This window comes from Megachile rotundata, chromosome 14 (genome assembly GCF_050947335.1).
Source record: "Megachile rotundata isolate GNS110a chromosome 14, iyMegRotu1, whole genome shotgun sequence".
Lineage (NCBI taxonomy): Eukaryota > Metazoa > Arthropoda > Insecta > Hymenoptera > Megachilidae > Megachile > Megachile rotundata.
Window position 1 is genome coordinate 8,147,303 of NC_134996.1, and position 6,000 is coordinate 8,153,302.

The window sequence follows — 6,000 nt, forward strand, 5'->3', positions numbered from 1 at the left end:
CGAAATATATCTGGAAAATATATGCATCGTTAGCAGATAACGAGTTATATGATCATCTTCGAATCAATGTTAATCGTATAGGTTTCTATATTGCAATGCACTATTCTTTCTAAGTTATATGCACTGAGGCGATAACATGAGTTTGCAGGTTCTGACGTCAGGAATGTTGGATTACATTAACCACTGGGGAATTCCGAAGTCTATAGTTAATCATTCTGCGAGAACATGTTTTACTTTGCGTACTATACTATTTTATTTTACTTTCAAGGGAAATGGTTATTACGATTGCAATCATAATGATGCGATAAAAATGATTCACTTTTGTGGTATACATATCGCAATTTAAGGAAAACTAGTTGAAGGAGTTGGGAAATATTTACACTTCTAATATTATCAAATTTCATAACTTAATTCCTAATATTAAAATTACGAAATTTTATAATGTACAATTTTCTTCATGTAAAAATTACCAAATTTTTTAATTTCAAAATAACCGAATCTTAAATTTTCAAGGGTTCAAATTTTCAAACCCATAAATTTTCAGAGGATACAAAATTTTTTAATTTTTCAAGGTCCAAACCTTCAAATCTCCAAATTCCCAAATTCTCAAATTCTCAAATTCTCAAATTTCAAATTAACACTTTTAATATTCCAAATTTGACAAATTCTCAAACTTCTAAATTTCCAAATCTTCAAATCCTCAAATTACTAAATTTCCAAATTCTTAAATTTTCAAATTCCTAAATTTTATTCTCTAAATTTCCAAATTCAATAATTTTCAAGGGATCAAATCACCAAATTTCTAAATTGTTAATGGCCCAAATCTCCATTCTTCAAATCTCCAAATCTCTTAATCTCCAAATCACCAAATGTCCAAATCTCCAAATCTCCAAATCACCAAATCTCCAAATCTCCAAATTTCCAAATTACCGAATCTCAAACTCCCAAACTTCCAAACTTCCAAATTTCCAAATTTCCTCAATTTTAATTTATAAAACCACTAATTCCCTGCATCGTAAAAACTCCAAAATTCTTTCATCTCCCAAATCACCAATTCATTAAATTAATTAAATACGATGTCGCAACCGAAGTCGAAAAACATGTGGATATTTCAGAAATAAGTATACACGTATTTTACTGATGAGTCATACGTAAATCAACAGTTTCGTTCGTTCATTCATTATGTATACTTCTGATTAGAAATAAAGAAACAGGATAACAATCATCAAGTCTACTGTAAATATAATACAATCATTCAGAAAACAACAAAAATTGTCTAAACGAAAACATATCAAACTTGTTAAATAGTTATATGTATACATTCTACAAATTTTAATTTGTATAAAATTTTAATTTTATTATTACTAGCTATAAAAATGTTACGTACTATGTATTACTATAAGTACATTTTAATATTCTGTTGTATGTTATAATGTCATATGTGTATACGTGTCATATGTGTATATGTGTCATATGTGTATATGTGTCATATGTAGATATGTGTCATATGTAGATATGTGTCATATGTAGATATGTGTCATATGTGTATATGTGTCATATGTGTATATGTGTCATATGTAGATATGTGTCATACGTGTATACGTGTCATACGTGTATGTGTGTCATATGTAGATATGTGTCATACGTGTATGTGTGTCATACGTGCATACGTGTAAATGTCTATGTGTGTATATGTATACATGTGTATATGTGTAAATGTCTACATGTGTATATGTATATGTAAATGTCTATATGTGCATATGTGTAAACGTTTACATGTGTATATGTGTACATGTGTACGTGTGCATGTGTTACATACAATGTGCATATGTCACATATATGTATAATATCACATATTACGTATCATGTTATATTATACTTTCAAAATAAAACAATTTTAAATTCATCACAGAACTAGCCTATTTATACAATTTCCATAATTAATTATTCATGTGTTATTCTCCTCAATTTCTCACATTACATGTGCGAATATTCACACACGTATTTTTTCTTTACAAGAATTACTATTTTTCCACTATTTATACTCTTCTGTAAATATACTAAACACCTTAACAAACACGGCAGATTCCGAATTCGATAAAGCAATTTAGATGCAATTAATTTGATACGAAATATGTGATAATTAACTGCGAGCAAAAAGTTGTAAGATACAAACAGATAAAGCAAATCTTCGTTTTTCTCATTAGACAGTAAATGCCACTTCTCGGCCATTATTCAGTAGCGTGCGACAGCCATGAGTCACCATATTTTAATGCCACAAGTGACTCAGGTTCCCACTAGTCGAACTGCATTTTTTCTCCTAGAGAGCACAGTCCGTCTGGAAACAACGGACAAAAGAGCGGACCGCAAAAGAAGAACCGGGATTCGTTGATCGAAATGGAAAATTATATTGCCGCTTATAGGTTTTCGTGGTTAAGTGGCTGCAGAAGTTAAATAGAAACTCGAACGATTACGATCGCAATTCTGGGCTGAAAATTAAACGGCTTTGGGGGGAATCTTTTTATCTTGATTGACGTGCATCAGATTGATACGTACCATTATTCGAGAATATACAATTCAATTAACGGGACAATCAGATTCTTAATCGTTTGTGAAATGTCAGCGGAGAGCTTTACTGTATTGACCGCGTCTTTTTATGGGAAATTGCCCTGTCAAATATGATTGAAAATCGCTAATTTGCTATTTGAGAGGAAGGTTAGGTTGAAATATTTTATTTGATGGTATTTGTGAAAATTGTTTTGTTTCATGCAACTTGGGAAAATTGTACATTTTATTTATGTAAGATGGTGCATTTATATGAGATTGTTTATGAAAATAATTATATCTAGTTCTGTGATGAATTTAAAATTGTTTTATTTTGAAAGTATAATATAACGTGATACGTAATATGTGATATTATATATGTAACATGTGCACATTGTATGTAACACATACACACATACACATGTACACATATACACACATACTCATTTTGTATAAGATTATTCACAAAAATAATTATACATCTACTTTATGTATTAATTATATAAAATTATGTATTGACTTTATGCACTACATGTATAAAATTATTTCCAAGAATAATTATATGTTTATGTACTAACTATATAAGATTATTTACAAAAATAAATATGCATTTACCTCATACACTAATTAAGTGAAACTATTTGTAAAAATAATTATACACTTTGTATACTCATTATAGAACATCACCTAATAAACTTAATTACCAAAATGAACAATTTGTAAAATATTTCAAACTCTTAAAAAAAAAATAAGTTTATATTTACTTAAAATATCTGAGTTATTTAACTAATGAGTTATTAATCTTGTATCAAAAATTACAAGTAAAAATTAATTACCAGTAACAAAATTTGAAAAGAACATCGACCACTCGATCACCCAAAAATCGAGTAACAAGACTTAAGGATCTAAAATATTATTAACAAATATAGTACGTAAAATTCCGTAGTAAGCTCCCATTGATTGTAAATTGAGTTGTATTTGGCTTATGAACGTTTTAAGCCGATGTTCACTGTGTTGCAATCAACACTCGGCGCGGATCAACGGTTAATCACCGTGAGATACTGCTCGTAAGCATTTAATCGTTCCGAATTGTAGCATTGCAGAGTTTCCGCTGAGAACGCGCTTTTAATTGCGATTTGATTATGCAACGCATAAAAAGTTGCTGCAAATTGGATATCGCGGAACGTCATAATTTACCGAGAAAAAGAGGAGTATACGTCAGCCATTTGAACATATTGCTTTCTGAAAACTAACTAATAGTCGAATTAATACTTTACATTGAATCAGAAAGAGTACCGTATCCTGATACGGTGACGTACTTTTCTTGGAGAAGTTATGATATCACTTTGTTTCTTAATCATAAATATTTTCAGGATTACTGTTTTTTTTTTCGATGACGATTAATTTGATTGGTAGTAGCAAGAGGATTAGACATTCGTCCCTGATATTGATAAAATAAGGACGTTTTTGGTTCATTCGAAGTATAGGTTAAAATTAGTGTTATGCAATTATTCAACCAGTAACATAATCATGTCACTTATGATTAGGATGATATGAAGACCTTATATGATTTGAAGATCGTTAAATTGTTTAATGGGCGTTAAACATTACTGATGATGTACATTGCCGATTTGACGGTAAAATGAAATTTATGAGATTTGAGGAATTGAAGAATTGAAGAATTGAAGAATTGAAGAATTGAAGAATTGAAGAACTGAAGAATTGAAGAATTGAAGAATTGAAGAATTGAAGAATGGAAGAATTGAAGAATTGAAGAATTGAAGAATTGAAGAATTGAAGAATTGAAGAATGGAAGAATTGAAGAATTGAAGAATTGAAGAATTGAAGAATTGAAGAATTGAAGAATTGAAGAATTGAAGAATTGAAGAATTGAAGAATTGAGGAATTGGCGACTTGACGCCTTAACGACTTGACGACTCGACGACTCGACGACCCGACGATTTGACGATTTGAAGAATTGAAGAATAGAAAAGTTGAAAAATTGGAAGATTGGAAAATTGAAAGATTGAGAAATTGCAAGACTGAGAAATTGGAAGATTGAGGAATTGAAAGATTGAGAAATTGGAAGATTGAGGAATTGAAAGATTGAGAAATTGGAAGATTAAGGAATTGAAAGATTGAGAAATTGGAAGATTAAGGAATTGGAAGATTAAGGAATTGAAAGATTGAGAAATTGGAAGATTGAGGAATTGGAAGATTGAGAAATTGAAAAATTGAAAAGTTGAAAAATTGAAAAATTGAAAAATTGAAAAATTGAAAAATTGAAAAATTGAAAAATTGAAAAATTGAAAAATTGAAAAATTGAAAAATTGAAAAATTGAAAAATTGAAAAATTGAAAAATTGAAAATTGAAAAATTGAAAAATTGAAAAATTGAAAAATTGAGAAATTGAAAGATTGAAAAATTGACGATTTCACGATTTGAAGATTGCAAAGTACGAAAATAAAACTCCACAACAAACAAATTCAGTAATAAGATGAGTACATTACCAGGTCATCCACGTTCCTTAACCCAACATTTCTCTACCACAGTCGAGTTAGAGCAGAAAGTTCTGGACAGCAGCACGTAATTTCATTGCCTTCCTACAGAACGAATCACTCGTTACTTCCTTAAAGGAGACCAAAGTCACGTAATGTAACCGACGGACCGAACTATTATCAATTTCAGTTTAAAGGGAGCGAACAACGGTGGAGAATACTCGCACCTGCCAATGAAAGTGGCTGAATTAAATGGCGCTACTGAATGGCGCGAATTAAGATCGGTTACCGTGGAATATTTTTGGAGAGCGTCTCTTTTCTTCCTAGATAAATTATTCATGACCTCAATGGCTGATTAATTGCGTCCTTAAGCTCAAGGATTATTAAGATAAATGATGTCTGTAAAAAACACTTCTGACATTCGCGAATTCACTTAAATACCTTCTCATCAGATTCGTTGCTATTCCACTTGAATTTATTTGATCGGATACTTTCTTTTATGATAGTATTTTATATTTTTATTTAGTATTTTTATGCCATATGACATGTAACAAGGTTTTAATAAAATGTGACATAATTTTGATACTTTTGAACACACTGACAAATTCTGAAGTCACTATCATTTGGACCTCGATAATTTGCAATAATTGTAATAACGATAGTGATAATTGTAAAGAATATCCTTGAGATACTTAAGGGAGACAATACCTTTAGACAGATGAAAATAAGCTGATATTTGTGAATTTTTTTGTACATGACACCTTAGTTTTGCATTTTCGAAATTTCAGGTATAATTTATTGTAACTATTGCCTATTACAGAATATTTTCTGTTTTGCAAAATATTTAAAAATGCCGGAATTATGACAATCCTTTCTGGAAGTGTTTCGGCGTGTCTCGTGAATCGGCGTGGGTTCTAGCTTTAGATATATTGGTCTGAAGCAAGTTTGCAGACAATGT